A 17,782-nucleotide genomic window follows, 5' to 3' on the forward strand; every position below is an offset into this window, starting at 1 on the left:
TGTAGATTTTGAGAAAATTTAATAAAATCACCAATCAGTGAAAAATGTTTGCACTTAGTGGGATCTCAAAATGGTCCTTAATTAGCAACTATAATTAATAATAAATTCTATATCAAATCAAAAGAATTTAGTTATAATCCCTTGATTTCTTCAAATAGTTCACTTCTTATTTTAATTCTCCATCACAAATTTTCTGCCTTTCTCTTATTTTAATTGTATTCCTTACTTTATACTTTTAGGAATTTAGGAGTTGTTTTAGGGCTTCCCTGATGGCTCAGACAGTAAAGAAACTGCCTGCAATGCAGGAGACCTGGGTTCGATCCCTGGGTCAGGAAGATCCCCTGGAGGAGGAAATGGCAACCCACTCCAGTATTCTTGCCTGGAGAATTCTATGAATAGAGGAGCCTGGCAGGCTACAGTCCACAGGGTCGCAATGAGTTGGACACAACTGAGCAACTAATACACACACACACACACACACACACACACACACACACACACACGAGTTGTTTGAAAGAGTGGAAAGTCATCCTGGAGGTGAATCACCTTTTGTGAGTTCTCCTATGCTAAGGTCTGCGTGTTTCTGTCCCTACCCCCAAATCCCTATGTTGAAAACCTAGTGCCCAAGGTTGACGGCATTAGGAGGTGGGATATTTGGGAGGTGATTGGAGCCCTTATTAAAGAGACCTGACACACGAGCTCTTCCCTCTATCACATGAGGACACATGAGAAAGAAGTCTGCAACCTAGAGGAGGGCTCACCCTCCGCCCCGTGGACACCCTGATCACAGAGGTCCAGCCTTCAGGATTTTAGAAACAAGTTTTTGTTGTTGATAAGCTCCCCAGTCTGTGGTATTCTGTTGCAGCAGCCCCAGCAAATTTACAGCCTTCTATGTTCCCTGCTTGTAGTGGGACTATTTCCAAGTTCTATAAGCAAACATTTCAAAAACACAGTGAGATGCTGCATATGTGACTTCATGAGGTAATATAATCTCTCAATTTCTCAAAGCACAATGAAGAAAAGACAATAAAGCCAGCAAGTGGTAAACATTACCAAGATGAACTAATTTTCAAATGAGAAAATCTGTACTAAGAAACTATTAGAAAGGAGCAATCCCAAGGACAGATTTGAAAACTGAAGGTCATTTTCTGTGTATGTTGAAGATTAATACAAATTAGGAAATAGTCTTCTCTCTCACTCACAAGTGGAAACTTCCTACTGTTCCCTGTGTTTCCAACTTTTCCTTTTCTTTTTTTCCCTCAAACCAGTTCTTTCCTACTCTTTTCCCCTGGGGGTATATATGACTTTCCAAACTTAGTTCTCTCACTTTCCCCCTTGGGTTATTTTCTTGTCCTGTCTTATTTCTCCTCCCGCCTCAGGGAATCCTTTCAAAACAACTCACAAGGGTCATGTAGCCCAAAACCATATTCACCTTTGTTTTCCATGAACTCCAGCCTCTAATGCAAACAGTTACAAGCTTTGCTGGAGGGGGTGGGAGAGGGAAGAAGGGCCAGGGAGATTTCAGAAGCACACAGAGCCTGAGGTCAGGGAGAGGGCTATTATGCATCTTAGTCATGGGCTCCTGGTTCCTCAGTTCTGACTGGAAGATCTTCTGGGCTTGAGTCAGCACTCTCACACCCTCCCAGAGCTTTCCTTTGCTTGTCACCACTGTTAACATTGATACCACTGACTCAAGGGTTTTTTTTACTCAAATATGAGTCTGAGCAAGCTCTGGGAGATGGTGAAGGACAGGGAAGCCAGGCGTGCTGCAGCCCATGGGGTCGCAAAGAGTCGGACATGACTGAGCGACTGAACAACAAGTGTTAACATGGTCTTTGGGTGGAAAAGGCTTTTCCACACAAAGCTGACTTACACCAGAAACAGGTATACCAAAAAAAAAAAAAAAAAAAGACTTCTGTTTCTTTTAAGCAATGTTGTGGAAGCAAAGAAAAATCTGTTTTGTGACTCTCTACTGTCTTCCCCTTCCTACTTCTCTCTCTGAGTCATCCTGTGTCGCTCAGGTTCCTTTGAAGCTGGCCCATCTCATTGGGAAATGATTTTTCCCTTTCTCCCAGCCCTACAACATCTCATATTCTTCTAACAATATATATACAGGACAAGATACAGTACTTGTCTTATGCATCAGATTGTCAAGATTGGTCAAATTTAATCATATTTTCTTTTTTCATGCTGGATATAAATTATTTGAGGACAGGGACTGAATCTTCTCATGTGTCTGTAGCTTTCAGTACTGAGTGCACTGCCCTGGGCATAGAATATTCCCTATAAATTTTAATTGAATTGAATTGAACTATAGTTTTGGCTTTTATGGGAGATGAAAAAAATAAAAATTCCAAATTCATTACGTCAACCTCTCTATTAAAATTCCCATTTTCTAATGATTCCCTTTGAAACATTAAGGCAAGTTTAGTGGTAAAAATTCAGTTTGGGGAGTTAGATGATAGAATTTAAATCTCAACACTCAATTGTGCTTTGGGTCTCCCTCTTTTAAACTGTGAAATGAAGTAAGGTCTTCTTCATAGAGATGCTGTGAAGAATGAAAGGTGCTAACATATATCCCAATCCAAGAAGGATCTGTATTTTAAAAAAGGGAACCTGGGACGGGCCAGAGCACTCATAATAGATGAATAAGTCAAAAGATAAGGCTTTGTTCCAGAGACCAAGATGGGTCCCTCTCTTCCTCCACATTTAAGCATTTGATTTCATTCTACACTGTTTTTTATTATGTACAAAAAATTATACATAATAATTGTACAAATAAAAAAAGCATACAGTACATGATTTGTTGAAATATTTTCTACTCAGTGGGTCTAAAAACCTGCCTTAGTTGGAAAGGATCCAAGACATACTCTCCATGAAATTTTCCTGAGAGAAGGAAAAGGAGCCAAGAAAGAAAGATTAAATCAGAGAAAATTAGGCAAATCTCCATGTTGATGCCTGGAAAAGGGCATGACAACCCACTCCAGTATTCTTGCCTGGAGAATTTCATGGTCAGAGGAGCCTGGCGGGCAATAGTCCATGGGGTTGTAAAGAGTCAGACACGACTCAACGAATGAACAGCATACTGTCGCCTGCCCTTCTTTTTTACATAACTCCCAGAGATTACCAGCGCTACTGTGCCACAGGAGAGTGGTTCTTATTACTGCTCAGTAAGGTCATGATGTTCCAAACAGGAACCTGCAAGCAAGGGTGAGTTATGCCCACAAAGAAGCTACTGCCAGGGTTGAGTCTTGACAGGACTCATTTACCAAATTTACAGGAATGCTACGTGACCCTTTTTATTATCACAACTTTATGTGGACATTCGTGCTAGTTATCACATGCTCTGATTGCCTGAAAACAAAAACTTCAATCTCTTAAAAATTTGAAGGAAACATTAAAGATATGTTTAGGGGGTTCCCTGGGAGCTCAGCTGGTAAAGAATCTGCCTGCAATGCAGGAAATCCCAGGTTGATTCCTGGGTCAGGAAGATCTGCTGGAGAAGGGATAGTCTACCCATTCTAGTATTCTTGGGCTTCCCTGGTGGCTCAGATGGTAGAGAATCCGCCTGCAATGCGGGAGACCTGGGTATGATCCTGGGTTGGGAAGATCCCCTGGAGAAGGGAATGGATACCCACTCTAGGATTCTGACCTGGAGAATTCCATGGACTGTATAGTCCATGAGGTCACAAAAAGTCAGACACGACTGAGCAAGTTTCATATGTGACCATTTTTATTATCACATTTTTATGTGGACATTCACGCTAGTTACCATGTGCTTAGATTGCCTGAAGACAACAACTTAAATCTCTTAAAAACTTGAAGGAAACATTAAATTTATGTTTAAATGTTAAGCATGGAGCTTATGCCTACCCCAAATTATCCATCTTCAATTTTTCAGCATTTTATTGCTCTCTTGATATTCTGGTACCTATGGTGAGCAGTAAGAGCAAGTAAATACATTGGTTGTTTGCTTTCATAAATAACTCATTAAAAATGATTGAGAAAATTAAGGTAGATGTGCATGTTCAAAGCATCCTTAATGAGACTGGGACTTTAAAGTAAACTGACCCTAAGAGTCCCTTATATGGAGACAGCTGGGGATCTAACAAGAACATTGAAAAGACTTTAGCTAAGCTGTAATCATATTCTCTATTTTGGATGCTAGCAATTTATGTTGAAGTAAAGTCCTGAACTTTTGTTTTGGGGGGGGGCGGTTGATTACTGATTCAACCTCCTTACTAGCAATTACTTGATTCATATTTTCTATTTCTTTCTGATTCAGTCTTAGAAGATTGTATGTTTCTAAGAGCTTACTAATTTCTTCTACTACTACTACGTCGCTTCAGTTGTGTCCAACTCTGTGCGACCCCATGGACTGTAGCCTACCAGGCTTCTCTGTCCATGGGATTCTCCAGGCAAGAACACTGGAGTGGGTTGCAATTTCCTTCTCCAATGCATTAAAGTAGAAAGTGAAAGTGAAGTTGCTCAGTCGTGTCCGACTCTTAGCGACCCCATGGACTGCAGCCTACCAGGCTCCTCCATACATAGGATTTTCCAGGCAACAGTACTGGAGTGGGGTGCCATTGCCTTCTCCAATTTCTTCTAGGTTGTCCAATGTTCAGGTGTAAAGTGGTTTACTGTGGTCTCTCTCTTATGGGACTTTCCTGGTGGCTCAGATGGTAAAGCGTCTGCCTATAATGTGGGAGACCCAGGTTCAATCCCTGGGTCGGGAAGATCTCCTGGAGAAGGAAATGGCAACCCACTCCAGTACTCTTGCCTGGAAAATTCCATGGGCGGAGGAGCCTGGTAGGCTACAGTCCATGGGGTTGTAAAGAGTTGGACACGACTGAGTGACTTCAATGTCAATGTCAATGTGGTCTCTTGTGGTCCTTTGTATTTCTTTGATACAGTTGTAATTCTCTTTCTTTTTTGGTTTTATTTGAGTACTCTCTCTTTCTTCTTTTTAACAACTCTAGCGAACGGTTTGTCAATTTTGCTTTTTCAAAGAACCAGCTCTCAGTTTCATTCATCTTTTCTATTGTCCCTTTAGTTTCATTTATTTCTGCTCTGATTTTTACTATCTCCTTCTTTCTGCTAACTCTGGGTTTCACTTGTTCTTCATGTAAGTAGTCCCATTTTTTTTTCACTCACAGTGTAATTTCTGTGGAAAGCACATTCACTATTTCAGATCATTAAGTAAATTTCTGCTGCAGTGCTCTGTGGCATAATTTATTCTTGAATAAAATTTGGTTTAGAGTTTCTGAACTTTTGTCTTTTAAGAATATCTCTATATACAGTCTAAAATTTTAGTGTATCTATATGTATTTTTAGAATAAATTAAATATTGTATTGAAACCATCAATTCGAATACTCTCATCACTCAAAAAAGCTCTTGAAATTGCACCTGGTCACAAAGTCTTCCCCAGATAACTGTAGGTGAGGAGTATTCGTTTCCTCTTATACTATTTGTACCTGAATTATTCATGAGTCTTCATTTTTACCTTCGAAAGACTTACTAGACTGCTTGCCTGTTTCTTGGCTAACTGGTTTGAAGTCCCTTTGTCTAAGGACATAAATATTTCTTTTATGTTTGAGACAATGCTTCCTTAAGTTATACATCCTTACAGAACAAACCTTTTTCTGACATTTTTAACTTGATCCTTTAAGAACGTCCTGGTGAGAATTTAGAGAGATGAGCGTTAAATGCAAGTTTGAGGTCAGTCACTTTTTCTGAAAGGCAGGCCGGTTGGTATCGAGTCCCCAGCCTTTTCAATATTTCTTTTAATTACCTTGGAAGTAAACACACTTCCCTTTTGAGTTGTGTTTCTTCAATTAATAAGATAACAGAGTAGTGTTTACAGGACATTAGCTGCTCCTCTGCGATAGCAAGCCAAGTGCAGAAGCTACATCTGTAATTGGTTTTCTGATACAGCCTTTGCAAACACACGTAAGAGTGGAGTTCATGGAAGGGAGAAATGGATTTAGTTACCTTCACACCCTGCCTTCAAAGAGTGGTTTAATTATGTTTCCTTACAGCAGCTTCCCTTCCGCCAACCCATTAGAGCTCTCTGATTTATGACACAGTAGTTGCAGCATTCCCAGTAAAGACAGGAGTTGCTCTTGTCGATACTATAACTCCACGGTGATACTGCTCTGAGAAAATAAATGAGGTTCTAATAGTCCCGGATTATTACCAAAGGCAGGGTCAAGGACTAACTTTTACTTTTTGTTAATTAACCACACACACCAATAAAATTCTAAATTACTAATTTGTATGATTTGTGCTTATACATATATACGTATATTTATAAATGAGTCAAAGAGACATCTAAAGAATGCTTCCTAGTAATATCACTTTTCTATAGCATTTAAACCACTTGAAAACTCTACAATTTGTTATACTTAGGCATACATGTTACTTATGTAGGTCAAAATAATACCTGAAGGGCCCAAGGGACATTTGTTTTTACTAACACTGCACACTTTTCTCTTAATCAGTGTCAAGATGTTTCTTCCTTGTTCTTACAAAGGAAAATCCATTTTCAATGCAATCTGTTACTATTTTCTGACTAGACTGTGTACTGGAACCTTCTCATAAGTGGATTGCTACCAATAAATAATAATCACATGCTACAGGCCCTTTTACTTTAATGATTTCAACTGTTTTGAAATGTGTCTCACATTTTGTATCTTATAGGTATTACTACAACTTGAGGTAAATAGCAGTAACAGTGCATATGAGAGACCTTGTTGAATAAAGCAAAGTCTGTTTCCAATGAGCTCATGGTCCAGAAAGTGAAACCAACAAGAGAGCAGGTCATGGCATCACAATATCATCACAGAGGCACAGTTACCATAGTACATCCAAAGCAAGTATGAGTGTTTCTATGAATAACATTTAAACCAATGCTTTCATGTACCTCTCACTTTATTGTGAACTCCCTAAGCTTAGTCACTGGTCACAGATAATACTGGTAAAAGAGTTTTAAATCTCCAAAAATCCACTATGAATGGATAAAGAATATGTGGTATCTATATTCAATGGGATATTACTCAGCCATTGAAAAGGATGAAATAATGACATTGCAGCAACATGCACGGACTGACACATTGTCATCCCGAGTGAAGTGAGTCAGAGAAGGAGAAATATTGTATGACATCCCTTACATGTAGAATCTAAAAAGAAATGATGCAAATGAACTTACTTACAAAACAGAGAGAGACTCACAGACTCAAATAATGAACTTATGATTGCCAGTGGGGAAGGGATAGTTAGGGAGTTTGGGATGGACATGTACACACACATCCGTTATTTAAAATGGATAACCAACAAGGACCTACTATCTGGCATAGGGAACTCAGCTCAGCGTTAGATGGCAGCCTGGATGGGAGGGGAGTTTGGAGTGGAATGCTGTGCTGTGCTGTGCTTAGTCACTAAGTCATGTCTGACTCTCTGTGATCCCATGGACTGTAGCCTGCCAGGCTCCTCTGTCCATGGGGATTCTCCAGGAAAGAATACTGGAGTGGGTAGCCTTTTCCTCCTCCAGAGGATCTTCCCAAACCAGGGATCAAACCCAGATCTCCCATGTTGCAGGCAGATTCTTTACCTTCTGAGCCACCAGAGAAGCCCAGTAATATTGGAGTGGGTAGCCTACCCCTTCTCCAGGGGAACTTCCCAACCCAGGAATCAAACTGGGGTCTCCTGCATTGCAGGCAGATTCTTTACCAGCTGAGCTACCAAGGAAGCCATTGGGGTAGAATGGATACATATATATGCATAGCTGAGTTCCTTTGCTGTTCACCAGAAACTATCACAACACTGTTAATCAGCTATATTCCAATACAAAATAAAACATTAAAAAAAAAAAAAAAAAGTCTTTAGGATGATTCAGGAGCCACAAAAAAGAACCAGGCTCCTAAAATGACTCTTGGTACTTCTGTATTCAGAAAAGCCCCATTGAGTGCATGATCAAGTAACAGTCACTCTCAGGAAGCAGAGAGTGACTAGATGCTGCCTTTCAGTGGGGTGACTATAAAGAGTGAAGATCAGACTTTGGCCTCTTTGGGGGAAGAGGGCAGCCTGAGAACCCTTCAAATGTGCATCCCTCATACACATTTCCCATTTAAGTTTAAGAATGGCTTTGAGTCATGTAGGTAAGACCTAAGTAAAAGACAGGCTTAATTAAAGTTTTTTTAATCTAATTACCTCTGTTACTCATCATTGCAAGTTGTTTGTAGGGCAAGGTATTTAATCTGAAATATTTCTTTAGTGTTCACTGCAGAATTTGGGAAAATACTTCCTATACTTAATTCAGATAACTCAACATGTTGAAGTGCTTATCATATATAGTTCTGTCCTTTGCAACAGCCAATCTGTGTGAATCCAGGTTCCTACCTGTATTATTCACAATAGAAAAGAAGTAGAAGTCACTCAAATGTCCATCAATGGAGAAATGCAAACAGAAAATGTACACAAACACAATGGAATATTGTTCAGCTTTAAAAATGAAGGAAATTTTGATATATACTACACCACAGGTGAATCTGGAGGACGATATGCTAAGAGAAATAAGGCAGTCACAAAAAATACCATACGGTTCCACTTGTTACGAAGTATCTAAAGTAACCAAATTCATAGAAATAGAAAATAGAATGGTGGCCAGTAGGGGCTGCCAGGGGGAGGAAAAGAGGAACAGTTTAGTGAGTATAGAACTTCAGCTGAGTCACTGGAAAAGACCCTGATTCTGGGAAAGATTGAAGGCAAAAGGAGAAGGAGGACGCAGAGGATGAGATGGCTGGATAGCATCACTGAGTCAATGGACATGAAGTTGGGCAAAATCGGGAGACAGTGAGGAACAGGTAGACCTGGTTTCCGTAGTCCATGGCATCGCAGAGAGTCAGACGTGACTTAGTGACTGAACAATAACAGTAAAGAGTTTAGATTTCCAAGATGAAAATGTTCTGGAAACTTCTTTTATAACCATGTGAATATACGAAACACTACTGAACTGTATACACTTCTAAATGATTGTGATGGTAAAATTTATGTGTTTTTTACCACAATAAAAAAGGAGATCATAAATCTACTGTTTTTACATTTTAAAACGTGATTACATAATATCGGAAACCTTGATTAGTTAAATCCAGAGTATATGTAGATTGACTTTGTGAGAATTATACCAGTACACTGTACCAAGCAGTGCATGGCAATTTAAAAAAAACAATACACAGAAAAGGCAATGTTATCAGACTACATATCATCAAGAAATACTGACCTAGAAAATGACTTGGATGGACTCACGATTTCCTCTCTCATGTATTCTATGATAACATATTTGAAGCCTCTTTATGAATAAAGAATAAACTCATTAAAGAATATAATGAATCTGTTGTTTGGTAAATCAGATTTCATAATTAAATTCAGGAGGAAAAGAAAGAACAGAATAAAAGCGGGAAGGAGGGTAATAAAGCCTCAAAGCCAAATATTTGGAAAGAAAGACTTAAAACTATTTCTGCAGAGCACTGTCATCTGAAGGACCCACATGGCAAATGACATGCAACTTAAAAAGATTAGGAAGAAGACAAACTTCCTGAAATCGAAGGTATAGTTCTAGAAGCTCAGATATTTCATTCTCTATAAAAGAGAACCAGACTGTTACTCGTCCTGCATTTTCCCCAGAGGCTTATTCAGCTCTGGAGGAGAGCTATGTTATGTGCTTAAAATGATCAGTATGAATATTGACTTTCAGACAAGCGAGAAGTTTGAGATGAAATAGGGAAAGAGCTGCATGCCTCACACCCTATAGCATTATATTTGCTGCCATGTGTGTGTGAGATATGTTTGGTGCAAAATGCAAGTTACCAAAGAGAAATCTGGGAAAACGCCTCAAGTCAGTCAGGAACGTGTGCTTAGGGTGCCTGCTGGAAGCATTTAGGTTTGAGAAGGAAATGAGAATTAAGAGGGCTACTCTGACAATGGTGTCTGCATGGATCAAATTTAGGCATGGTTAGTTCTACCAGAGACCAATCTATTCATAGAACTGCTTAGAAACTCTGAAACTATTCTCCTTTATATAGTCATTCTCCCCCCAAAAGCAAAGAAAATGGCTAAGAAAAGAGATTGCTGCTAATAAACAGAATAGAGGGTTGGCACCACAGAATGCAAGTCTTTAGCCTTCATAGGTTATAAAGTTATACCTTGGTGGGGGGTAGAAGGGTAAATGAAAATGTGGAGATAGTAAATGCTTTTCTTGAATGTGTGATCTATAGAAGCATCCTTTGGCTCTACGTATTTCTCTTCTCTTTATCTATTAAAAGTTTCTTTACACTTCCTGTTTAAAACTAAAAATGGTTGTTCTTTTTTGCCCCGATAAACTCAGCAAATGATGGGCTGTATTTTTTGTTTTGAGGTAAAGACTTGTCATGACTAGATGACACAACAAAGCAGCTACTTCACATTCTCATATTAAAGACTTAAGCCTTTGCTTTCTGTTGCCAAAAAGACCCACAGAACCATAAAAGCAGACCATGACTTTTACAGTTATGACTTGAATAACGGGAGGAGTGTGAGCATATCTGAAGAAAAGATTTTTTTTATCTGCTCTTTGTGAAGCAGGTAGAGACCTCTAGTGAATTTTACCTGAATTTATTATGCTTTTTACTTGATCACATTGTGTTTGGAAATATAAGTTGTTTTTCAAGTAGCAAACATGTTAAAAATTCAGTTCTACTAAAAGGACCTACTGTATAGCACAGGGAACTCTGCTCAATGTTATGTGGCAGCCTGGATGGGAAGGGGGCTTGGGGAGAATGAATAAATATATATATATGGCTGAGTCCCTTAGCTGTTTACCTGAAACTATCACAACATTATTAATCTGCTATACCTCAATATAAAATAAAAAGTTCAAAAGAAAAAACAATCCTTTCCCTAAACTAGTGTGTTACAATCCTATTTGTTTGACTCTGAGTTTCTGTGAAACATATAAATGGCAAAATGCAACATTATGGCAGATTATTTGCGGTTATTGTGGAGGGTAAACCATCTACTCTGTGGAGTTCACATGGTTTTTATATGCATACTAAGTGTAATACACTATACCCAAATCAACAAGAACAAAATTCAGTTCTAAATATCTGTTGAAAACTGGATTTCTAGGGAAGGATGCTTTTCTTTTGGAATTTTCTTCATCTTTCTCTCCCTCCTTCTTTTTTTCAATTGCTGAAAAATTACCCCTGGCATCCAGAACATTTTCTAGTGTCCTTTCTAGAAATTACAGAAGTGGAAGAACTCATTTACTACTGTCCCATACAAGCCAACATAAACCTTGGTGTGTCTACTCAGGAGTAAGCTCCTGTCCAGAGTACGAGCATCTCCATGTACTCTGGGGAGCAACCAACATCTGGACTGAAGAGCGAAACAGCAGCAATAACAGTAAGGCATTATTAGTGTCGTACTTGCAACTTTTTAGTATTTTCTCTTGTGTGACTTTTTATTCTGCCAACAACTGTGTGAATTAGGCGGGCATATGCTGAACATCAGAATGTTTAAATGCCTTAGGTAGCACACATATGTAGTCATTGGGAAGATGGCATTTCTAGATCTGATGAGAATATGCACTTGGCAGAGCACAGGGAGTATGGAGGGGGAGCTGGCACATGCCAGGTAGACACACCTGCCTGCACCTGGGCACCTCGACACTCAGGAGATCTCTCAGATGCGTCAACCTCACTGGGTCCCTCCTCTACCTGAAGTTGGCATATAGCCATCCCTGTGCTTGTACTTCTGCAGTAGTTGTGTTATTGCCCCCAAATTACTCTTCCTAATTATTTGTCCCTCTTGTACACCCGCACCGAGGGTATGGACTGGCCCTCATGAGGCTGGGCTTGGCCACGTGGTTGGCTTTGGCAAACAGGAGATGAAAGTCAGGCTCCGTGTGCCGCTTCTGCACACCGGCCGGGGAGGCGCTGCCTGGTATGGCCTCTGCCAACTGTTCTTCCAGTCTGGGAGGGTCTGCTGCTCAGGAGAATAAGAGACAAATAGAGCCTAGCTAGGTCCAACCTGAAGCTTACAGCCAGCCCGCTGGCCTCAGTCGAGATGGGTTGATTCTCAGATAACCCACAGAAGAGTGTGAATGAAAAAGGAGTGTTACCGCAGTTCACTAAAGTTGCGGTGGGCTGTACTGTATCGCTAACTGATATATCCGGTGGGCTATCTCCAGTCACGAAACATTTTCTAACCCATCTAGGCTCGTGAACCGAGATGTAAAAAGTCTCTTGCCTTCCTTTTCCTGAGTTATGGTAAATGAAAGCAGGCTTTTGAACTCCCCCAAAATTAGCTCAGTAATATCCTTTGCTACCTAATCAACAGCTGTGTTAAGATCTTGCAGTCATAAATCACCCTCCTCTGCTGACCTTCACTATTCATCTTTATAAAACAAAGAAGGTAATACTTCTCAAATCTACCTTTTGGAATTCATTTATTCATTTGCTAGCTTAGTCAATTAACAGTCGTTAAGAACCTATTATCTTTCTAGAATATACAGTGATAAATATGATAAAGTCTTTAATGACAAAGGTCTCTGACCTACTAGGTACTATAGAAAAAATGTTACTTCCCCATATAATCAACACAGTAATGAAGCTAAGTTCTTAATAACATAGGTATACAGTGGAGAATATGTCAAGTAGAAGAGCAAATTTGAGTTGAACCTTAAAGGATTAGGGGAAGGGGAGGGAGCCAAGGTTATATTCGCACAGGCAGAAAAAAATAATAGCTTTATACCGGATAAAGCTGTGAAAACAAAGTAAACCAAGCAATCAAAATTAATGTAACCGATAATGGCACAAATAACTTCTTCCACCTCCGCATCTGAGGCACTGAGAACTAGAATTACTTATATGGCATTTTTGACTAAAAGTGCTTAGCCCGACCCTAATCAAGAGGGAAAAGAAGACAGATTACAGTTGACAGATAGTCCACAAAAATAACCAGCCCTGTGCTCTTCAAAAGTGTCAGTGTCACAGAAAACAAAGGAATGTTTACTGAGGAAGTGCCCCAGACTAAAGGAGATTGAAATCATGACAACTGAATGCATTTGCTGTATAGAGTATTATTGAGATAACTGGCAAAATGAGTAAATTATATAAAGTGTCTCATGGTATTGTGTCAATGCTAATTCCCTGATTTTTAAAGTTGTGCTGGGGTTGCAAAGAGCATGGCTTTGCTTTGCAGTAAACACTAAAGTATTCAGAAGAAAACAGCTAAAAAATGTGCATGAATGTGTGGGATGAGTAAAGTAAATGTGGTAAAATATGAATATTTGAGTCATCTGCGTAAATGGCATAAGGGAATTTTTGTGCAATTCTTGCAACTTTTATGAGAGCCTGAAGCTATGTCAAAATAAAGCAAAGCCTGAAGTTATGTCAAAATAAAGCAAAGCAAAACAAGGCCAAAGAATGAGAGAAAGGATTGAGCCTGTGTACTGAGATGACAGAATTAACGGTACTGAAGAGTACAACTCGTCATGGGTACCTGCCGAAGCTTGGATGACCAAAGGGTCTTTTATGTGCATTGCAGATGCAGCATATCTGTAGAGGTAGAATACTAACTTTCCTGCCTAAGAATAAAACCCATAAAACCTGAATATGCTCTTTGGATTGTACGTTGTCAGTTTCCTGATTTTGATATTGTACTATAATGATGTCAGGTGTTACTACTGGTGGAGGCTGAATGAAAAGTATTTGATACCTCCTGTATATATTTTTTTCAATTCCCTGTAAGTGTGTAATTATTTCAAAGTAAATTTTAAAAACTGCCTTTGTAAACTTTAGCCAAAAATAGAATAAATTTCATATACTTTTTCAACCTCATACTAATATGATAACTTCATGTGCTGAGATTTTTATCTCTAAACAAGACTTAGAATTTTAAAATTTATGTTAATAAACAATTTCAGCAGTTTTCAAATTTAGTATAAATTTCCAAAAGCCATTTCTCTAATATTCCCTTTTAAGGTGCCAAGATGCTCTCCTTGACCAAACTCTTAACCAGGGTCCACTGATCTCTATTCTTAACTAGGCCTCCAGCTTGACCTATAGAGACTTGAACAAACACTAACATGTTTCTAGCAGCTCAAGGCCGCATCCCTGGGAAGACTTTAGCCACCCCTAAAGCACTTGCCTGAGAAAATTCAATGCTGCCAAAAAATCCACTGTTTCAGCCAACACCTAGAGACTGGCCAGCGTCTCTCAGTCTCTCTGGGAAAAGAGGAGCTAAACTTCGACTTTTCAACAAGCACCAGTTAGCAAACCCTCGTGGATTTCACATGGATCAATCCCTATGCCTGCTTTTTGTAATATTTCATTTACCAGACTCTGTTCACCAAGCCCCTGATTGCTCCCTCTCTTGACACACATTTTCTCTCTAAAATGCCCATTCACCTCTGTACACATCAAACTTGAGTTCAGTTCATGCTAGACTCTATGGCAAATTATTACAGGTTAAAATCTGTCCTTACCATTTTAACTAGTGTTCCACTTTGTTTATTTTTGGCAAAGGTTAAATTTTCTTTGTATTTGATCTGCAGCAACAGCAATCAAATTTGCGATAGAGGCATCAACGTTTGAGACAATCTCAAGCAAAGTATCTAAAGACTTACTGTTATGGACCATCTCCCGTGTGCACCAGACGTTCTGCATCTGTTTTTTCTCATCCATTGCTCATCAGAGCCCTGTGAAAAGAAAACAAGCAACAACTTAGAATGTGAACTCAGTGTGTCTATATCCGAGGCTCTCGTTTGTTCTGTTATGCTTGTCAAGTTGCGCAGTATAAGGCACTGTTAACTTTTGAAGGCAGCTCGATATTACATAAACAGAGCAAATCCCAAGCATAATGAAAGATTCTGACTTGATTTTTGATATCTGACTGCTAACAGTTTTTTAAGCCTCACCCCTGTCTCCTCCCTTTGTATATCTGGACAAGATGACATAAAAGTCTGGGTACTCTCTCTTTTGGTACCAAGAGGAAGTTCATGCCACTCAAAAAACGCCCATCCCCAAGGGACTGGCAACCCACGCCAGTATATTTGCCTGGAGAAACCCATGGACAGAGGAGCCAGGGGGGCTACAGTCCATGGGGTCTCAAAGAGTCGGACACGACTGAGCATCTAACATTTCTACTTTCCTGCCATTCCAGCCACCACAGAAACCCCAGGCCAGGCTTTCTTCTTGTTTTCTCAAGCCTTTCTCTTTTTTTGGCTCATGCGGGATGTCCTCTCTTTCAAATGTCTTATAAACTGTTCACACCCTGTTGGTGTGTGGATGGTACCATCAGTCTTAATATCCAATCCAAATTTTTTCAGGGGCATCATCTTATTCCTTGAGTGGCCATGACTATGCTGAATCATTTAAATGTTTAAATGTAAAAAAAAAATATTTTAAAAGAGTGTTTTCAATTCACTTAATATTAAAATCATAAATACAACTTGTCTCTAGGGACTTCCATGGCAGTCCAGTGGTTAGGGCTCTGTGCTTCCATGGCATGGTTCATGGGTTCTATCCCTGGTGGGGAAACTAAGATCCCACATGCCATGTGGCATCGCCAAAAAAATTAATTAAAAAGTAAAATAAAAAATAAAAACTGTATATTATTAAAAAGAAAACATGTCTAAAACAGACTCTACAATTAGTAGATATGTCTACAATTAGCAGATATGTAATTAACATAAATGTGCCAGAATTCACTGAATATGTTGGTGCTAACAGTGTCCATACTGCCCAATAACTGGACAAATTTCAATTTTTGTCCTCAAAGATGCAAAGGTTTCTGGTTTGTTAAAGTAGCTCGGAATGAGCTTCATGTGAAAATAACCCATTTACAAAAACACATTCAGTGTGTGTATTTGCCTGGGGGAACATATATTTCTTCAGGGAGCTTAGCAATGGTTATGAAAACAATATAAAATCTGTCAGTATTCCATTATAACCTTATTTTATACCTTCATTCCTAATAAATATTTTGTACTCATTACTGACTTTTGACTTTGGATAAAGAAAACTTGAAATCATGAAATGGTGGCAACAATTTTCAGTTTTTTAAAAAATTTGCTTAAAAGAAATCTTTGGAATAACATCTCTTCCAATAAAAAGAATCAAAAAAAAGTTCATTAAAAAAAAAAAGCTAAAAGTACATAGCGTCAGAAAAATAATTCCTTCACATTCTATTAAAGAAAGACAAACTTTTATACAGTCCTTGTCTTGGCATTCTCATAAATGCACATTTTTTAATGATCAGGTTGAATGAGAAATTTAGTAGAAAGTAAAATTTTATACAGAAAGTTAGTTTCACATTTCAGTATTAACAGAAGTCTTGCAATAAATTCTCAGACCACATTCAAATAGGAATTCCCATAAAAGGAAATACCAGTGTTCAGAAGTAGTATAAGAGCCATTTGCTGTAATTTTCCCCTTATAATAGGAGACAGTTTTGACTACCTGTTCTTTATACACACGATGCAACAAATATGGATACTCTTCTGCTCAAGCACAGTATGGAAAAGCCCTCAGTGAATGTCCCACCTAGTGTGAGTATTTAAATTACTATCCTCTAGTATATTTTTGAAGATTCAGCCACAGTATCTATATTAAACAATCTAAACAAATTCTATTCTCTCCTCTGAGAATTTATGTTATAAATCAGATCATATTCAAACACATATGCTTTGAGTGGGGTAAAGCAGTGTGAAAATAGCCAGAAAACGTGAGGGTGGAAAGTTTTAATGCTTCACTTCATTGCTGGACAGTGCAGCCGTCCAACAGGCCACTATTATTTATACGCAGCTATAAAGTATACCAAGCCAAGTGCACCAAGGGAGACAGACATACTATACATGAAGCCAATGAGAAGCCATGAATAATTTCCATTTACTCATTCAAAATTTTGTCAAGTAATTATTATTCGTGTTTTAGATGTTTGAGAACAAATGGGGTACAAGGTACCGCAGCTCAAAGAACTAACAGTCTAGGAGACAGAAATCTGAAGGCCTTCTGCAGTGTCACATGATAAGTTTGTGATGGAAATGTCTACCGAATACAGAAGAAATAGTTCACTTTGCTCTAATGGTTTAATAAAGAAACTGAGGAAGATTCTGAAGCTTGTGACGCAAGAAAGGGAGTCAAGGAAGAGGTGAGAAGGGAGTGAGACACGATCGAGAGGGAATGGCATGTTGAGAAATGGAAATATGAAAGCTCATGATAAGACTCTGGATGATGGGATGAGCACACACTGCTAGGGGACAGCTGAGTGCTGAGACTGCTGACAGTGGGGGAGACCTTCTAAGAAGGACAGATCTGGAGGTCCCCGCAGGTCACATTTCCTACATACGCATGGCCGGGAGGATGAATCAGTCAGGGTTTGGTGCCAGAACTAGACAGAACTCCAGGTATCTTAAGCAGAAAGGTATTCAATACAGTAAGTTAGATATTTGCAAGATCTGTAGAAGGTGCAAGGAGTTTATTACTCTTTCAGAATTATCCACAAAACAACACAGAACAGAAAATAGAACTACTATCTCTGAGGCCAGCACACTGGAGTTTTGCTGGAAATAAGCTAAAACTGACTCCTCTGCCACCACTGTGTCTTAACATCCAATAATCCTTGTAATAGCCATTGGCTGGTACTGGAGGAACTCAGCATTTCCATGAACTTGCTTGCCAGCAGCACCATCCAAAACCTTCAGGAAGATGGACTCTGCTCATTCCTGTCTTCCTAATTTCCCAC

At 39.1% G+C, this 17,782-nt stretch overlaps 1 long non-coding RNA gene across 4 annotated transcripts in view; it reads right to left on the minus strand.

Annotated features, from left to right (window-relative positions):
* Positions 1-17,782, minus strand: part of LOC139180227 (uncharacterized) — a 478,513-nt gene that overhangs the window by 86,818 nt on the left and 373,913 nt on the right. For all 4 annotated transcript variants that reach the window (XR_011564557.1, XR_011564556.1, XR_011564555.1 and 1 more), the window contains one exon: positions 14,664-14,735. This is a non-coding gene — a long non-coding RNA (uncharacterized lncRNA). The remainder of the gene's footprint in view (positions 1-14,663; positions 14,736-17,782) is intronic.

The sequence above is a fragment of the Bos indicus genome, chromosome 27, assembly GCF_029378745.1.
Source record: "Bos indicus isolate NIAB-ARS_2022 breed Sahiwal x Tharparkar chromosome 27, NIAB-ARS_B.indTharparkar_mat_pri_1.0, whole genome shotgun sequence".
NCBI classification, from domain to species: Eukaryota; Metazoa; Chordata; class Mammalia; order Artiodactyla; family Bovidae; genus Bos; species Bos indicus.